Raw genomic sequence first — 20,838 nt, 5'->3', positions numbered from 1 at the left:
TGTCTTGACTGTTTCTGTATGTGTGTGTGCCTGAAGATTAGCAGGCGCATCGCTCAAGTTTTGTGTGACCTTGGTCATGCCCTAGTTAGGAGTATAAGACACAGCTGTTGTTTTGCAGATCAGTTCTCTTCTCGTCTTCATTTTTGTATAAAGATTTGGGGCCTGCTTGAGCTTTAATAAAAGCAACTCTTTTTAAGCCCTTCATCCTCGTCCTCCTGTTGTCTTAATTTTGGCTTAAGAGAAAAACATCACTCTGATCTATCAATTGCAAAGATCATCAGAAATATGTGTGGATGTGTTGAGTAGTACTAACCAGTGGAATTGATCAGAGCAGGGAAGTATTGAGACCAGAATGAATGCTGAGGGCACTGGAAATTCTTGCAGTTACTGAGCATGAGGGACAGCTCCTTAAAGCCCCATCCACCAGGGTGAGGCATGAACTGAGGCCACAGGTGCAAAAACATACTGAAAAATGTCCTAGACGCAGCAAGAGGCAGGTTGGGGTTTCTGTGAAGAGAAGATTCAAGAAAAAAATATTTGAGAAGATAATTTTTTTGTTATACTATTTTTCTATCGTTTTTATATTCCATTTAACAGGGACAGGAAGTTATGGGAGAGAGGAGAGGTTGAATCAGGACATAACCCAAGCTGGACTGGAACCTGTGTCACCATTAGCATAGGCATAGATTTAGGTAGGGATGATAGGGACATGTCCCTACCAACTTTCAGAAAATCTGAAGTATCTAGATCAACATTTGGGCAATTTTACCTAATATAAAAAACACTTTAACTTCATACTATATTTTTATTTTCATTTTAATGACTATTAAAGTTTCTCAGTTTCATTATTCACACTTAAAAAACATTTTTCAAAGACAATTGTCAGGATGCACCAATCACAGTTGTTTGTGATTACTGCATACATTTTTTTTTTTAAATCACTTTCTGGAGACTGCAAGGGTGGATTTCCATTTGTATCATAGGTCTAACCATTAAAAATAATAGATTTAATTAAGCATACTTTTCATATACAAATGTTTTCTGTCTAAGTAAAAAAACGTCCTGAGTTTTGCATACGGTCCAATGGATTCTGCTTTTACGGCCGGCAAGCGCCCTCTTTAGGAAGACAGCTTTGAATTTGAATGACTGTCTGGGTAACGGGGTGGATTAGAGGTGCAGGATTTTAAGATGTTAGTATTACTGCAAATATACGGGGTGGCAATATGATAAAAGATTTTATGAGAATGAGGGGAGTTGGAAAGCAGAAAGTGGGGAAAAATGTAAAGTGGTGTCAATGCTCCATTCTATCCATAATTTGTCTCACTTGAGAAGTCATTTTGAACATGTAGCTTTTTAATTTAGCCCACCCTTTGTTTAGATTTCTATTTGTTTAATGCTGGATAATGCACAGTTTTCTTGATGTAGATCTAATTGAAGACAATTTAAGATTTAAATAGACTTGGAATTTGATTTTGATACAGATTAATTGCATAACCAGTGTTGGGTAACATTACTTTTAAAAGTAACTCGTTAGAATATTGCGTTACTCCTTAAAAAATGAACTTAATTAAAAAGTTATTTTTTATGGAAAGTAAAGCGTTACGTAACTTTTACGTCAAATTTTTCTCACAGCCACTTTCTCTTCTGCTATGCTATGCATTCCATACAAATAAGCCATGCATTGCATACAAGAGACATTACAGATCATGCTAACTACTGTACAACACCCATGTCAAAACAACATAGTAAACAGATATTTAGAAAGTATGTCTTCACGTCATATTTATAATAATCAGTAATATGAATATGCATGATTTGTTTTTCCGTCAACATGGCAGGCAATATGAATAATGAAGAATAGCCACTGTCTTACCTTAAGCAGCAAAGTCCAAAACTTAAACCTGCATCATATCTGTCATCATGTGATGTGTCCATTGACAATGTCAGTCACCTTAAGATGTTTTTCAAAAGTCAGGATAAAATTCAGTGGGGAATGCCAGACTAACATGTTCAAGGAATAAGTCTGCTGAATAAATTAATATTTTTCACTTAAGTCATCTCAGTGCATGCTTGTTTAGAGTTGATCCACGATGTGTACAGATGCCACAACTTCAAAGGCACATGTTGATACAACTTGGATTCATTTTTAATGCTACCAAAATGTCATAAAAACGGTTTGTTTCATGAATCAAACTACTTGTTTATTATAAAACAAAAATGTAGAATATTTTTACAAACTAAGACATTTTCTCTGCATACACAAACCATGTAGAACGTTGCTTGGAGTCACTGATCCAAATTCAGCTTTTCTCATCCCATTCTCGGCTGTGAATTAAGTAAGTATTTCACCCTGTATATCATATCGTGGCCAGTGGAAGACTAGTCTTATAATCCCTCTGCCTAATCGCTTAATTTAATTTAACACATTTTTTTAATGCAGTGTGTATAAACACATGAATCAATTGCGTTTCACTCAACCGAATGTCAAATCAAATCAAATCAAATCATCAAATCACTTTTATTGTCACACAGCCATATACACAAGTGCAATGGTGTGTGAAATTCTTGGGTGCAGTTCCGATCAACATAGCAGTCGTGACAGTGATGAGACATATACCAATTTACAATAACATCAAATTAACACAACACAATTTAAAGTCTAATATACACATAATTACACACAACACAATATACAAATAATAACATACACTGTACAGTATACAATACACACTATATAGATACACATTATTCAATAAAAAAAGTATATATAGTATATATAGAATGTACAGTAGGTTGTATTGTACTGTATTGACATTCAGGCTGTCGGTTTTTAGTAAGTTGTTAAGTGAGAATGTTGCTGACCTCTCATCACGCTGTTGGGTGCTAGATCTTCTTGGTTGGGTGTTCCAGTTTCTCCCATTCATTTAAATAGAAGTGACTCGTCTCTTTCTGCTAAATAGCCTCTGGCCTCACACTCTACAGAAATACAATGCCAATCATGCACTAAGTCTCCTCCCTGAAGTTTGCACACTTTTACTCTTGATTTCTTGCAATACAGGGACAGTAGAGGTGTACAAAAGCAACGCGTTACTTTATTCACAAAGTAACTCCGATATTATAGTCTAAAATAAAAAAATATTGTGTTACTTTACTTGTTACTCGAAACAGTAATCTGATTACGTAACACATGTTACTTTTATCGTGTTACCCCAACACTATGCATAACATATCATTGACACATAATCCAACAAGTTTACAAATTACATATAACATTTTTCAGCCCTATTGTAGCGAAGATGCCGGGGCAGATGTGTTAAGATCCATGTGCAGTTTAATAAACATATGAACAGTACAACAAAGTAGCAAATAAAAGGATAAATGACAAAACAGGCAAGGGTCCGGTACACAGGAGACAGTCCAAGAAATGCAAACCAAGTAAATCCGAGAGACAGAGGGGTAATCCAATAAACAGGCAAAAGGTCCAAAAACTCACAAGCAGGCTGGGAAATACGATAAACAGGCAGGAGTCAAAAACACAGTAAGAACAGGAAAGGTAATAACACTCAGAATTGCAGACTAGGCAGAACAAGACTTTGCACTGAATGCAGGTAAACAGAGAATTTAAATAGTCTGGGATAATATAAAACAGGTGAATGAGTAATCAGTCTGAGTGGGGGATTATGGAAAATGTAGTTCATGAAGGGAAAGCTAGAATTCCGGAGATGGAGACCTCTGGCGGCATTCTGGAGAGATAGCAGACGCTGCAGGTGTAACGGAGCTGACCCCCCGCGAGCAGCTCCTGATGCGAGGAGGTTGTCTGCGTCAGGGTCTACCACGACCTCTGGGAGTGGGATGATTAGGGAAATTGTTGTGGAATTCAGAGATGAGAGCAGGGTCCAGAATGTCCCCAGAGTTCATCCAGGAATGCTCCTCAGGGCCATAGCCCTCCCAGTCAACCAAGTATTGGAGAGTCCGACCCCAGCGTCGAGAGTCCAGGAGCTTGTGTACCTGAAAGGCCTCCTCTCCATCAATGAGGAATGGATGGGGTCTCTGGGGGTCTTGAGAGCCCTCCTCTCTCAGAGGCACTGCGGGTTTGAGCAAGGAGACATGAAAGATGGGGGAAACACGGTAATTAGCAGGGAGTTGTTGCTTGAAGGACACAGGATTGATTTGATGAATGATTTTGAAAGGAGCAACATACCTGGGACTTAATTTCTTGCACGGGATCCGAAGATGAAGATCTCGGGTTGACAGCCAAACCCACTGCCCTGGAGCATAGCTGGGGCCAGGCCGCCGATGGAGATTGGCCTGCTCCCTCTGTCGGCGAATAGCATGTAAGTGGACGTGTGCTTGATCCCAGATAGCCTCACTGCGCTACATCCAGTCATCGACTGCAGGTACGTCGGACATTCCCCGGACCAAGGAAAGAGTGGGGGTTGAAAACCTAGGATGCACTTGAAAGGAGTGGTTCCGGTGGCTGTTTTGAACAGGGAATTTTGAGCATATTCGGCCCAGGGAAGGAAGCGGCTCCAGTCGTGCTGATTCATTTGACAGTATGCTCTGAATTTACCTAGGTCTTAAGGCGTTCAGCTTGTCCATTAGATTGAGGGTGATATCCAGAGGTTAGACTCACATTGACGTTGAGCAATTTGAAGAATGCAGACCAGACCCGGGAGGTGAATTGAGGACCACGTTCGGAGACAATGTCTTCTGGTAGGCCATAGAAATGGAAGATATAGGTTCTCAGCACATTCCATAGACGAGGGGAGCTTGGGCAGAGGGATGAATCTACAGGCCTTAGTAAAACGATCCACCACGGTTAAGATGGTAGTGAAACCCTCGGAGATGGGTAAATCCATGACAATCCACTGCGATACGAGACCAAGGACAACGGGGGGCAGGTAGGGGCTGAAAGAGACCAGACGGAAGCTGTCGAACAGATTTAGAGGTGGCACAAACATTGCAATTTTTAATATAGTCAGCGACCTCTGATGCTAGGTTCTCCCACCAAAACCAGTTTTGCACTAACCTGCAAGTAGCTTGTGCGCCTGGATGCCCGGAGCAGGCCGAGTCATGAACCCACTGAAGAACTCTGCTGCACAAGGATCTGGGAACAAAGACTTTATCAGGAGGGCAGTCAGTGGGACTGGGTTCTTGATTATGAGCTTGGGTGATTTCAGCCATAATGTCCCATTGTACGGGAGCGACAATGAGGGTTGGTGGGATTATCGGGGTCATGGCGTTGTTGCAGTTAGTAGACCCATAAATGCGGGACAGGGCATCTGCTTTGGTGTTCTTGGAGCCGGGTCGAAAGGTAATGGTGAAATTAAATCTGGAGAAAAATAGAGACCATCGAGCTTGACGGGGATTTAGTCGTTTAGCAGACTGAATGTATTCCAGGTTGCGATGATCTGTAATAACCAGGAAAGGATGACGAGCTATCTCTAACCAGTGCCTACACTCCTCGAAAGCCACTTTCATGGCCAAAAGTTCACGGTTGCCGACATCGTAATTTCTAGATGTAGAGTAGAAGGCACAGGGATGGTATTTGGTGGGCGATCCTTGTCGTTGTAAGGGCACTGCATCTACTCCTGAATCAGAGGCATCCACTTCCAGTACGAAGGGTCAAGTGGGATCTGGATGGAGAATGGGTGCAGTCGTAAAGCATTGTTTAAGATCATCGAAGGCTTGACGAGCAGAAGGTGTCCAGATAAGTTTCAGATCGTTTGTAGAAATGTAGTTCGTGAAGGGAAAGCTAGAATTCCGGAGATGGAGACTTCTGGCGGCATTTTGGCCGCTGCAGGTGTAACACCTATAGTGGTCAGTTCTAAACCTGTTTATTCTTCAGAGAGAGAGAGAGAGAAAAACAGGCTAATATATCATGGTGGGCCAGAGAAATGGCAAAATGAGACTTGTGTGAGAAAATAATGCTTTTTTGCCTATTGTAACACTTCTCAGTGGAAGGAGGAGGCGAGAAGCAAATTTCCTGGTTCAGGTAAGCGTTTTTATTTTCCTCTCTGCGGCAGATATACACTCTCAGGGCTTTTATGTTGTTCACTAAGTCAGTCTAAAAATACACAAACTACTTCCCAAAATAAACTCTCAATTTTGCAATAATAAACTCTTCGCTTCACAATCGGGTCTCTGGTGCCCAGGCGCTCTCTCGTCTAGCTGCGGTGTGGCTCTATTTATGCCGGTCTCCCCGTGCTCACTGAAATTAGAGACAGGTGTTAGACATAATTTAACTCAGGTGTAAGCGCCCTTACCGCTTTCTCTCTCTCCGGAGAGATGCTTGACCACGCCCCCGCTGCCACACCTATATTACCAGGACTAATGTTCTTGCATTTCCTTAATATCAACATTTTGAACATTATCCTTTTTGCAATGTTCCTACCAACTTTCAAACCAAACCTACGCCCTTGCCTGTGAGTCATTAGCTGCTACACGGCTCTGGTGAGAAGAGAATATTTGAGAAGAGAATGTATATAAATCATTGTAGCTGACTGTAGCTGAAAAAAAAGAAAGAAAGAAAAGAAAGAAAAAAAGAGAAAAAAGCAACAGTGCACACAAACAGTTCAAGAAAAATACCTTGACTTTATGAAATTTGCCATGTAATTCATGATCTGCAGGGTTCTTTCTTTGGAGCTGAAGAGGTCATGCATTTCTGGGGCAAGAGGAATTCCAAAGAGGTATTGCACATCCATAGGAGTTGACAGATCAACACTGTGAGGAAGGGGTAGACAGAAAGAGATTAACAGAACTTTTTGCTGTGCTGCAAGCAGTAGGATTAGAGCATTACGATGGTCTGCTGCTCTATTCATCAGAATAAAAAGCAATACTTCATCAAAAATGTCAGGAAAGGTTGAAACAAGCCATTGTGTTCAAGCTTGTCCTTGTACAATTTTGCAACTGTGTTTGAAAGCTGATGATGCATGTTGTTTAGAAATAAGACTTTGGTTGCTGTTCAGAGTCATTCCTTACACATAAACCATTCTTTAAACATTCACACTGTTTCAAAGTCACCTGGAAAACTGCCATTAAGCAACTCTCAAACTCTTAATGCAATGTTAATGCATGTGTAAACAGTTTAAATTAACAAGCTCATAGAACATTTCGATTTTGTCATTTCAAAATAACATAAGATGCTCTTCGTAACACATTGATGTCTTTGAAAGTTGTCAGCCCCAGGCAGTAAACTTTTTTTTTCTCTGGCCTATTGCCACTTTTACATTTACAAGCCTGCATGAGCACTACAGCTCAGTGTGTCGGAGCACATGCGTTAACTGCTAGGCAACAACTCTGACATGAAAAACATTGTGTACATTGGTGCTTGTTGGATAGGTGTTCTTATGAATGGTATAGTCCAGCACTGGTGTGTAACAAATAAATAATGGTTTAAAATTGTTGTGGCTGTATGAATTAATGTGCGTAAAAGGGCACCTGTTGTGAGCAGTGTCCTCAGGGAGGTGGTACAGGTAAACATTGGACTGGGTGTTGGTCAACAGCTGGACAGATGATGAAAAGATCTCTGCAGAAATAAAGGGCCTTGTTATGAATGCATGCAAGGCAAAGATTCTTTTTGATAATAAACTATCAATAGCAATGCATTGGTTACCCATATAGGGTGTGCCAGACCGAATGGAACGGAAAAAAAAAAACATTTCCAAATGTAGTCAGCATATTATCTTACGGAATTTTTTTATTCTTTCACTAAGAATATGAGAGGAAATCTTGAACGAAATGTTCCTTACATATTCCTTAGTCACCTACATTGACTGTATTAGGAACGTTATGGTCCTAATAAAGTTCCCAACATGGTCTTCTGCTGTTGTAGCTCATCTGCCTCAAGGTTTGACGTGTTGTGTTTTCTGAGCTTATCTGAGTTACCGTAGCCTTTCTGTCTGCTTAAACCAGTCTGGCCATTCTCCGTTGACCTCTCTCATCAACAAAGCATTTCCGTCCACAGAACTTCCACTCACTGGATGTTTTTTTTTGTTTTTGGCACCATTTTAAGTAAACTCTAGAGACTGTTGTGCATGAAAATCCCACGAGATCAGCACATCTGCCACCAACAATCATGCCATGGTCAAAATCACTGAGAACATCACTGTGAACATTAACTGAAGCTCTTGACCCATATCTGCATGATTTTATGCATTGCACTGCTGCCACACGATAGGCTTATTAGATAATCACATGAACAAATAGGTGTACAGGTGTTCCTAATAAAGTGTTCAGTGAGTGTAAACTCATATTTTGGTTGAATGCGCCATTCATGTATTTCTTTTGACACTTTTTGCCGCTTTTATAGATAGAAACAGTGTAGAGATGAGAGGAAATGAATGATTGGGGTAAGAGGGAAAAACAGTATTGCGAAATTATGCCAGACTCAAACTATTCTCGGCTACATAAGCACCATGGCTCAATGTATCGAAGCATCTGCCTTGCACTAACCACTAAGCCACGTCTCCAACCATTTATATGTATTAATTAGGATTGAGTTTCCCTTATTTCCCTTTGCGTCCCATGTCTGTTTTGGTTGCTATGCTGCTGTGTATGTAGTAGCAGATCAGAGGGGTGTGTCACGTGTGATGGTCAGGTCTGATCTGTACTATATCTGACACTAATGATTATGTGGCAAGCTCAACTCACTCTATTTCTGAACTATATTAAGAGCTACTGACACTTTATAATATAATTCAGAAAAAACAAAACAAGTATTTAATGCACTTCAGGACACAAAATCCAAAGACAAAGTGTGGAATGTAATTTGCCCTTTGAAGTCCAGCTAAAAAGGCCAGCTGATTCAGATTTTTATCAATATTATTGATTTACATTTATGCATTTGGCAGACACTTTTTTGCAAAATGACTTACAGTGCACTTACTACAGGGACAACCCCCCCCCACCCACACAAGACAAGACAAGACAAACACATTTTATATGTACAGTGGTGCCAAAAATTATTTGGACACTTTGGTCACACTTAAAATGTATGACTGTCTTTCAAGCAAAGTATTGCAAAAGAAGTTTACTTAAAAAATCTAAAATTATAGACATATTGCATAAATTTAAAGCAAAAGTATTGACATTTTGTGGTTGTCAAACGTTAGTCGAACATGTCCATTGTTTGTTATTGACAATTTTTATTGATTCCATTCACAAAATAAATAAACATAACATAAAATACAGAATCAAATTATATACACTGAAAAGATATTTTTAAAAGTCTCCATGGATGTCCAAAGTTGAACTGTTGCTTTATTTGCACAAAAGTAACTAAAAGTTGTCGAAACAGAGTGTTATAACCAAGAAATGTAATACTATCTAAAATGGAGAATAAAGAAGGTTGTGTGAAATTAGCTGGTGACTTGCATATGATGAAATTGTGATAAGAGACAGGGAAGTTAGTTGTCCTGTTTGGAACTCAATCTTGACTTAAAAGATCAAGCTAGCTTAAAGCTTGGCAGGAGCCATTAATTGCTTTCTTGCATTGTAGCTCACTTACTAAATGATGGCTAAATAATTACTTTCTAACAACAAAACATCTGGATAACGAGAAAAGATTCATTGTATAAGCAAATCAAATCAATAGAGGAAGGAGTATTAAGAAAAGAAAAAAAATAATAATCTGGAGTAATTTCACAATAAATAATGACAAAGCTACAGTAAATGTAATCATGTTCTGTAATTGTTGTTAATTGTTACGAACACTCCCCTAGATAACCACAAGAGAGCGCCGTCACCCTAGTATTAACTGTTCTTACAAACTACGATTCCCATTATCTTCAGCGGGACTGATTACAATGCACCTGTAACCCATTTCATGGACTATTTAAGCACTGCAAACATAGGGCTCAGTGCGAAGTCTGTTTTTGCCCCAGCTAACATTTCTGAGCGTTTTTCTATTCTAGTCTGCCTGTGTTTGAACTACTGCCTGTTATTATCATCTTGATCCTCTGCTGCCTGCCTTTTGACCTTGATCTGTTCCTGGAATACTCTTTGTCATTGTTTTCTGCCTGCCTCGACCCTCTGCCTGTTTTGTGACCACGATTATTGGATTTGCCTACGTTGCTGTATATTTTGGATACTGACCTCTGCCTGTTGTATATTCTCTGTGACCTTGCAGTAAAGCTGCAAATGGATCTACTTTCTGGTTCTCCTGAGTCTGTGTTACAGAAGACTTCACCACCTACTGATCCAGCAGCAATCTTTCAGCTCTCCAACGAACTCTCTGCTCAGGCTGGTGTACTGGCATTTCATCAGCAACAATTACAACGGCTGACCTAGTTGACAGAGGAGATGGTGAAAACGCTGCAAAACCTTCACTTAACCGCAACAAACCCGTCTCCGCCGACACCTCAACCAAATCCAGCGGAGAATCCGACAACACTGAATCCCATCACTGACAATCCATGACTCGCCTTCCCAGATAAGTTTGATGGCACACCTTCTAAATGTAAAATATTTAGATTTCTGATGCAATGATCGATGTTCATGGGCCAACAACCTACACTTTATCCCATGGAGGAGAGTTGCATTTGTTTTGTATGTTCGCTGCTCACCGGGAGGGCGTTGAATTGGGCTACTGCCGTGTGGTCTAATGAGGGTTCGAAATTCACTTCATTCACCAGCTTCAAACAATGATTTCGTGAGGTGTTTGAACATCCCGAGGGAGGGAAAAGTGCTGGCGATCAGCTGCTCTCACTCCAACAAGGAAGAAAAACAGCCGCCGAATATGCCGTCATTCCGCAATCTCGCTGCACAGACTGTATGGGTCGATGACACGCTCAAAGTGCTGTTTCGAAGGGGATTAAACATTGAACTGCAATCGGAGTTGGCATGTCGTGATGGAGAACCATGGACCAATTAATTGATATTGCCATCCGTATTGACAATCTCATTCACTCGCGGAGACCAGTTAAACTTCCCCAGCAGAATTATCAGCTGACATGCACTGCTGAGGAATCAGTGCCCATGCAAATAGGGCATGCACATCTGACTTCAGAGGAGAGAGAATGCCACATCAGACAACGCCTATGTTTATATTGCGGTCAACCCGGACATTTATGACCAGCACAACCATCTAAACCGGCGGTGAGTAATGTCTCTCTACTTCTCCATGTAACCTCATGCATTGATGTGCCGATAACAATTTCCTTCGCAAATAAGTCTTTTACCACTCACGCCATGCTCGACTCAGGGGCTGCAGGCAACTTTATTGATGAAGAATTAGCCAGAGAATTTGAGATACCACTAATTCCTTGTGAATCTCCCTTGGCAGTGGCAGTGCTAGATGGACGTCCACTGGGGACTGGCCATGTTCAATTCACCACCACAGACATCACCCTTCAAGTGGGCATCATACACACTGAACTCACACATCTCTATATCATTCGCTCACAACACAATCCTGTCATTCTCGGACTACCCTCGCTTCAGCAACATAACCCACAGATCTATTGGAGAGAGAAACAGATATCACAATGGGATTCCACATGCTTCTCCAACTGTAATTCCTATATCTGTTGGATCTGCATCAGTCACAGAGATTTTTGCTGAGGTACCCGAATTACCAAATGAATATGCAGATCTGGTGGAAGCCGTCAGTAAGACCAAAGCGTCACAACTTCCCCCTCACCTTTCCAGTGACTGTGATATTGAACTATTTCCGGGCACGACACCACAACGAGGCAGGATTTTTCCTTTATCTGAACCTGAAGCCCAGGTCATGAAAAGTTATATTGAGGAGGAGCTGGCCAAGGGTTTCATACGACCATCAGAGAGGGGGACAAATGGAAGACAGCATTTTCCACCAGCAGTGGGCACTATGAATACTTGCCAATAGTCCTTCATCAAATCAAATCAAATCAAATCAAATCACTTTATTGTCACACAGCCATATACACAAGTGCAATGGTGTGTGAAATTCTTGGGTGCAGTTCCGATCAACATAGCAGTCGTGACAGTGATGAGACATACGCCAATCTACAATAAACATCAAATTAACACAACACAATTTAAACATCTGTTATACATAATTAAACTCGACTTAAAACATCAAATTAACACAGCACAATTTAAACATCTGTTATACATAATTAAACTCGACTTAAAACATCAAATTAACACAGCACAATTTAAACATCTGTTATACATAATTACACAACTTAAAACATCAAATTAGCACAACACAATTTAAACATCTGTTATACACAATTACACTCAACAATATACAATAATAACATACATTGCACAGTATACAATATGCTGTTTTTGTTTTTTGTTTTTTTTTTTGTTTTTTACTATATAGATACTATATAGATACACATTATTCAATAAAAATTAAAATATATATGAAAAAAGTATATATATAGAATGTACAGTATTGTACTGTATTGACATTCAGGCTGTCGGTTGATAGTCAGTTGTTAAGAGAGACATAATATAATGACAGTAATATAATTTATGACAGTCCGGTGTGAGATAAAAGAGTAATAAAGTGCAGGGATGATGTATTTTGATCGTGGGAGATCAAGAGTTCAGAAGTCTGATTGCTTGGGGGAAGAAGCTATCATGGAGTCGGCTGGTGCGGGTCCTGATGCTGCGATACCGCCTACCTGATGGTAGCAGTGAGAACAGCCCATGGCTCGGGTGGCTGGAGTCTCTGATGATCCTCCGAGCTTTTTTCACACACCGCCTTGTATATATTTCCTGGAGGGAGGGAAGCTCACCTCCGATGATGTGTTTGGCAGTTCGCACCACCCTTTGCAGTGCTTTGCGGTTGTGGGCGGTGCTATTGCCGTACCAGGCGGAGATGCAGCCAGTCAGGATGCTCTCCACAGTGCAGGTGTAGAACCGTGTGAGGATGTGGCGGTTCATTCCAAACTTCCTCAGCCGTCTCAGGAAGAAAAGGCGCTGATGAGCCTTCTTCACAACGACTTCAGTGTGGACGGACCATGTGAGTTCCTCAGTGATGTGGACACCCAGGAACTTGAAGCTGCTGACTCTCTCCACTGGTGCCCCATTGATGGTGATGGGACTGTGTTCTCTGTCTTTTCTTCTGAAGTCCACCACAAGCTCCTTTGTCTTACTGACGTTGAGGGAGAGGTTGTGCTCCTGACACCAGTGTGTCAGAGTGTGCACCTCCTCTCTGTAGGCTGTTTCATCATTGTCAGTGATCAGACCTACCACCGTCGTGTCATCAGCAAACTTAATGATGGCATTGGAGTTATGTGTTGCCACACAGTCATGTGTGTACAGGGAATACAGTAGTGGGCTGAGAACACAGCCCTGCGGGGCTCCAGTGTTGAGGGTCAGTGATGAGGAGATGTTGCTGCCTATTCTAACCACCTGGCGTCTGCTTGACAGGAAGTCCAGGATCCAGCTGCACAGCGAGCTGTTTAAGCCCAGAGCCCGGAGTTTCTCATCTAGCTTGGAGGGCACTATGGTGTTGAATGCTGAGCTGTAGTCTACAAACAGCATTCTCACATAAGTGTTCTTTTTTTCCAGGTGGGAGAGAGCAGTGTGTATTGTAGATGCAATGGCATCATCAGTGGAGCGGTTGTTACGGTAAGCAAACTGCAGCGGGTCAAGATTGAGTGGTAATACAGAGCAGATGTAATCTCTGATTAGTCTCTCAAAACATTTGCTGATGATGGGGGTCAGAGCAACAGGACGCCAGTCATTTAAACAAGTTATTTTCGATTGTTTTGGAACAGGCACAATGGTGGATGTTTTAAAGCATGTGGGGACTACAGACAAAGAGAGGGAGAGGTTGAAAATGTCCGTAAAAACACCAGCCAGCTGGTTCGCGCACGCTCTGATGACGCGGCCCGGAATGCCGTCTGGACCCGCGGCTTTGCGGATATTCACCCGTCGGAATGATCGGGTTACATCCGCTACAGAGACGGAGAGTGAACTAACCTCTGTAGCTTCGGCCGTGAGAGCTCTCTCCGCGAGGGCGGTGTTATTTCCCTCGAAACGAGCATAAAAAGTATTTAGCTCATCTGGGAGAGAGGCAGCGGTGTTCATGGCGGAGTTTTTATTCCCTTTAAAGTCCGTGATGATGTTAATTCCCTGCCACATGCTTCTAGAGTTGGTGGTGTTAAACTGTCCTTCAATCTTACTCCTGTACTGGCGTTTTGCTGTTTTGATAGTTTTTCGGAGGGCATAACTGGCTTGTTTATGCTCCTCCGCGTTCCCGGAATTAAAAGCGGAGGTCCGCACATTAAGTGCTGCGCGAACATCGCTGTTGATCCACGGCTTCTGATTCGGATAGATTCGCACAGTTCTGGTCGGAATCACTTCCTCTACACACGTTCTGATGAAGCACATTACGCTATCAGCGTAAAGCTCGATGTCGTCATCAGAGGCGGACCGGAACATCTCCCAGTCCGTGCGATCAAAACAGTCTTGTAGCGTAGAGTCTGATTGGTCCGACCAGCACTGGATCGTTCTGAGGGTGGGTGCTTCCTGTTTCAGTTTCTGCCTGTAAGCGGGCAGAAGCAGAATGGAAGAGTGGTCCGATTTTCCAAATGGTGGGCGGGGGAGGGATTTGTAGCCATCCCGGAACGGAGAGTAGCAATGGTCCAAAACCCGGTCCCCTCGTGTGTTGAAACTAATGTGCTGGTGATATTTTGGTGCGACTGATTTTAAACTGGCTTTATTAAAGTCCCCGGTCACAATGAACGCGGCCTCAGGGTGCGCGGTTTCCTGCTCACTTATACTCCCATACAGTTCCTTGAGTGCCTGGTCTGTGTCGGCTTGTGGGGGAATGTACACAGCAGTGATAATGACCGCTGTGAATTCCCTCGGTAGCCAGAATGGTCGACACAGAAGCATAAGAAATTCCAGATCAGGAGAACAGAAAGACTTGATAGAATGTATGTTCCTCTGATCGCACCAGGATTTGTTGATCATAAAACATACACCACCTCCTCTAGTTTTACCTGAGAGGTCTTTCGCTCTGTCCGCTCGGAGCATGGAAAACCCCGCGGGTTCAATGGCTGAGTCTGGAATCTCCGCAGACATCCAAGTTTCCGTAAGGCAGATAACGCAGCAGTCCCTCGTCTCTCGTTGGAAAGAGATACGCGCTTTCAGCTCGCAGAGCTTGTTATCCAGAGACTGAACATTTGCCAGTAGAATAGTGGGTAGTGGGGGTCGATTTGCGCGGCGTCTTACTCTGATGAGAACGCCGGCTCTGTTTCCCCTTTTCCTCCTGCATCAACAATGTCTTCAGAGATATGTTAAACTGATAGGTGGTTGTATACATTTACATTTATGCATTTGGCAGACGCTTTTATCCAAAGTGACTTACAGTGCCCTGATTACAGGGACAATCCCCCTGGAGCAACTTGGAGTTAAGTGCCTTGCTCAAGGACACAATGGTGGTGGCTGTGGGGATTGAACCAACAACCTTCCACTTACCAGTTCAGTGCTTTAGTCCACTACACCACCACCACTCCTACATCAACATTCTAATTTATTCCAATACACTGGAAGAACACATCAGACATGGCAGAGCGTTCTCCAGCGTCTAGTCTCACACCAGCTCTACGCCAAAGCTGAGAAATGTGAGTTTCATCAGACATCTGTGTCGTTCTTGGGCAACATAATTAGTTCTTAGGGGGTCACCATGGATGACAACAAGTTGCGGGTGGTCTTAAACTGGCCTCAACCATCTTCTCTGAAGGAACTACAATGTTTTCTGGGGTTCGCTAACTTCTACAGACGGTTCATCAGGAACTTCAGCACGACTGCTCCACCCCTTACATCCATGCAAAGGGGGGGGGGGCACCAAACTATGTTGGTCTGCATCAGCATTACAAGCCTTCAAGGATCTCAAAGCCCGCTTCACCTCTGCTCCCATTATGCATCATCCGAATCCAGACTATCCATTCGTAGTCGAGGTGGACACCTCGAACACCGGGATCGGAGCCATTCTCTCACAACACCATTGGTCACATCCGAAACTCTACCCCTGTGCTTTCTATTCCCGAAAACAAAACTACGATGTGGGGAACTGAGAATTACTCGCCATGAAAGCAGCCCTGGAGGAATGGCAACATTGGCTGGAGGGGGCAAAGCATCCATTGCTCGTGTTGACAGATCATCGGAAACTTGAATATCTGCACTCAGTAAAGAGATTGAATCCATGGCAGGCCAGGTGGGCACTATTTTTTACACGATTTGACTTCAAGATCACATATCGCCCTGGCACCAAGAATGTTAAAACTGATGCCCTCTCTCGTCATTTCGAAGCTCAGAACCAGACATCAGAACCCATAATCCCCACATCTCTAATTGTAGCCCCAGTCCAATGGGACATCATGACAGAAATTACCCAGGCCCGGTCTCAAGATCCAGTTCCTCACGATTTCCCTGAAGGCAAAACCTTTGTGCCACAATCATTACGGGAGAAGGTTTTACGGGGGGGTCCATACCGCCACCAGCTCCGGGCATCACGGCTATATTCCAACTGCTCCGGAACCAATTTTGGTGAAGAACCATGCATGCAGACACTATTTCATATGTCCACTTGTGCAGTAGCCAGATCTTCCAGACTACTCCTGGCAGGCCTGCTTCAACCACTCCCCATCCTGCAGCGCCCATGGTCTCACATCACCATTGACTTTATCACCGATCTTCCAGTCTCTCAAGGTAACACCACAATTTTAACAGTAATCAATCATTTTTCCAAAGCATGTTGATTAATCCCTCTACCCAAGCTCCCCACAGCCTTCAAGACAGCAGAACATCTATTACATCAAGTATTTCTGTTCTACGGGTTACCTGAAGACATCGTATCCGACCGGGGTCACACAATTCACTGCTCGGGTCTGGACGGCCTTCTTCTGTCAACTAAATGTCAACATCAGCCTCACCTCTGGGTACCATCCTCAATCCAACGGGCAAACCGAATGTCTGAATCAAGAAATCACTGATTTTCTCAGGATGTATTGCCATCAAAACCAAACCGACTGGAGCCGGTACCTGCTGTGGGCAGAATACGCCCAAAACTCACTACAGAAACCATCCATGGGCATGACTCCATTCCAGTGTGTGCTGGGATTTCAACCACCCTTGTTCCCGAGAACCCACAGAATTGCCGGCCATCAGCGACTGGCTCCGGCAGAGCGAGGAAGTGTGGAACCAGGTGCATGTCCATCTACAGCGAGCTGTGAGGAGACAGAAAGGGGGGGGGGTTGATTTCTGCACTTCTCTTTTTAACTTTGTGTAATAACAAGGCACTGAGTGTGAAATAATAGAGTGGTCAGTGACGGTCCATTCAAAAAATATTGCTCTCTTTAAGGGAAGGGTATGGTGGAAGGTCAACTCAGTCCAAACTAAGGAAGTGAACTATATACCGCACTGTCATGCGGCAAGAGTCTACCATGGATAAGATTTGAATCGCTGACTAATCTAGCTTCTAGTCAGCTATAATCATTGATGGCTAGCTGTTTAATGGTTGTGCTTGTTGAGTGCTAATGGTAACATTTTTGGCTGTTTCAGCTGGCTGTTTGAAAATGTGACCAGACCAAAGGCTGAGGAGCTGTTTCATCTCCCAGGAAACTGAGTTGGGTCATTCCTGATCAGGGAGAGCACAAAAGGTCAGTATACATCTTAAAGATGAACATTATACTCATATCAACTGCACTCTGACATTTGCCTTTCTTTTCTGTTCAATTCTTGTAAAGTCTATTCAATGACTTACTCATCTGTCACAACAATGTAATGTCATTGAATTTTCATTTGGGAGCAAATATTGATATAAACTCACTGAGTCCTTTATTAGGAACACTATGGTCTAATAAAGTACCCGACCTGGTCTTCTGCTGTTGTAGCCCATCCGCCTCAAGGTTCGAGGTGTTGGGCATTCTGAGATGCTATTCTGCTCACTGCAATTGTACAGAGTGGTTATCTGAGTTACCATAGCCTTTCTGTCAGCTCAAACCAGTCTGGCCATTCTCCATTCACCTCTCTCATCAACAAGGCATTTCTGTCTGCAGAACTGCCACTCACTGGATGTTTTTTATTTTGTTTTTGGCACAATTCTGAGTAAACACTAGAGATTGTTGTGCGTGAAAATCTCAGGAGATCAGCAGTTACAGAACTACTCAAACTAGCCCGTCTGGCACCAACAATCATGCCACGATCAAAATAACTGAGATCAAATTTTTTCCCCTTTCTAATGGTGTAACCGTATCCGAATGATTTTATGCATTGCACTGCTGCCACACGATTGGTTGATTAGATAATCTCATGAATAAGTAGGAGTACAGGTGTTCCTAATAAAGTGCTCAGAGAATGAATACGATTGAGCTTAAGTTGATTAATTAATTTGATTAAAAAGTTGTATTTATTGACAGTAAGACTGCATAACAACTAAACCAATCCAAATGAGCATTTACAAAATAAAGTTTTTCTCTTACCTAATAGTTTGAAGGAATATTCCAGGTTCAATACAAGTTGAGCTCAATCAACAACATTTGTGGCATAATGTTGATTACTACAAAAAATAATTTCAACTTGTCCCTCCTTTTTTTTTAAAATAAAGCAAGAATCTGGGTTACTGTTACTTACAATGGAAGTGAATGGGGGCCAATCCATAAACGTTAAAATACGCATTGTTTTAAAAGTACGGCCACAAGACAAACAATATGCTTGTAAACATGATTTTAGTGTTATAAAATTGTTTACTAACCTTTAATGTGTAAAGTTATATACAATTTTAAATCTTCGTTGCCATGATGACGTAAAGGAATACACCCTGAATCAACCGTAAAAACTACGATTTAAACAACTTTACAACTCAAATAATACACAAATTTAACAGAAGAATTAATGTAAGTGCTTTATTAAAATTATTAGCTACACATATCTGCCTCTAAACCCTCCAAAATTGGCCCCATTCACTTCCATAGTAAGTGCCTCACTGTAACCTCGATTTTAGCATTTAAAAAAGAAAAGGATGGAGTCTAAATAAATGTTTGTGGTAATCAACATTATGCCACAAATGCTGTTGATTAGGCTGAATTTGTATTGAGCCAGTTATATTCCTTTAATAGCTTAAGTTACAAACATATCTCAAGTTCAATTATTTTGCCTGTATTTTTGTAGGTATGTACACCTTCTCTGTGCACCACAGATCTATTAACTGTTATTAAATAGTTCAGATGCCGAACAATTGGTACTTCATCTCTCTACACCTCACTTTCCAATGCCTGAAAAAACTGGTCAACCACTACTCTGGTAAATCATACAACACGCTTCCACAACAACCAGTATTCATTTATACTGTTTTAGTGTGAAATATTTGGCCACTTTATCTGTGTAATGCAGATTAATATGTCTTTTGCTCTCTTACAGACACAGCAAATGAGCTGTGTTGTCTTCTAACTGGCCTGTACTTGAATGTCTGTGAAACAACTCTGAATCAGCTATCTCAAACTGCATCTGATGGGCGAAAACACTCCTTTGACTGGAAAGCAGTGAACAAGTAAGACAAAAAATAAAGATGATCAAAGTGATCTTAATTACAGTACAAAAATTGACCCTTGTAACCATACTGTCAAAAAAGCATAAATTAATCTGGGGATATCCTGTAAAGCTGTGCAACATTTTATGTTAAAATACTTTCTTCTATCCCAGCTTAATATGCAAAAACAGCTATAAGCCATTTGTAGTTTGATTTCTCCAAAAACTGTAAACACTGTTTCTGTTTTGCTTGAAATCTTTAAAATGAATGAACTATCCCTCTCTCAGCTCGGAGCTAATGCACCACAGTACAAGCGATTCCTCTGCTAACCAAGATTCAGCGCTCAGCTACGGGTTCAGAATAGTGTCTCCTCCTACTTGTCCTTGCTGGGAGAGCAGGATAAGCCAGAGAAAAAAACCAGGTTGAGGTCTGTCTACATGCTGCCTGACCATCAGCTTGACAGTTTGGCCACTTTGGAAGATGGCTATGAGGAGGTGCATTCACAGATCACTGCAGGTTCACTGTTGGAGATAACTCAAAGGTTAATACATTTACATTTCAATATATGCATTTGGCAGACGCTTTTATCCAAAGCGACTTACAGTGCACTTATTACTGTAATAATAGAGGGATAACAAAAAGATGTGTGCTTTATGTGGACCATAGATTGAGTTTTGTTCTGTGGATTCAAGCACAAAGAAATTTGCTTCAATGTCATTTTAATACTTGAAGGGAAAATTAAAGGTGCAATATGTAACAATTTTCATGTAATATTTGCCTTTTTGTTGCCAATGTGTGAACGGCTTGTAACGCAACTTAAAAAATGAGCCCTTCCCGGACTTCCTAGGTTGCCTATTAAAGCCTGTAGACTGATTTTCATGCGAAGGGAGCGGGTCGCTTTTGCTGGGAAAATCCAAAGGATGTGATGTTTATGCGCTCTCCCGAGAGCCTTGCCTCAGACAGTGATAGTTTCTCTTCTGCTATTCAACAACGACAACAAACTGCAACACTATGTAACGTTATCTTAGAAATGGAATCCAGCAAATGTCTGGCTCCCAGCACAACACCGACTCCTACACAAACTCAGAGTAAGCAAAAAAAACATAAAAAACATTTATCTACTGAATCCTGTCTGGCTAAGCGAGAACGTGATCATGGTTGAGCGAAAACTAGAGTGAACATCGGCAGGGCATTTGATTCCTGGAAGGACCTTCGTTCGGTTTTGGGGGTCAAAACTGACCCTGAATTGGCGTTCTTCTTATTGGACAGGTAAGCTTACATAACTGCAAAGCACGTGAAATATAGTGCCATAAGGATTGATCTGTGTAATCTTAGCTAAACTACAATAACACATGAAA

The 20,838-nt window shown here is 41.9% G+C and overlaps 1 pseudogene; it reads right to left on the bottom strand.

Moving 5' to 3' along the window:
* The window catches only part of LOC127454559 (thyroglobulin-like), a 75,037-nt pseudogene that overhangs the window by 2,026 nt on the left and 52,173 nt on the right, over positions 1–20,838 (bottom strand).

The sequence above is a fragment of the Myxocyprinus asiaticus genome, chromosome 16, assembly GCF_019703515.2.
Source record: "Myxocyprinus asiaticus isolate MX2 ecotype Aquarium Trade chromosome 16, UBuf_Myxa_2, whole genome shotgun sequence".
Taxonomy (NCBI): domain Eukaryota; kingdom Metazoa; phylum Chordata; class Actinopteri; order Cypriniformes; family Catostomidae; genus Myxocyprinus; species Myxocyprinus asiaticus.
The sequence above is the reverse complement of the archived record's forward strand: the minus strand, read 5'-3'. Positions and strand labels throughout refer to the sequence as shown.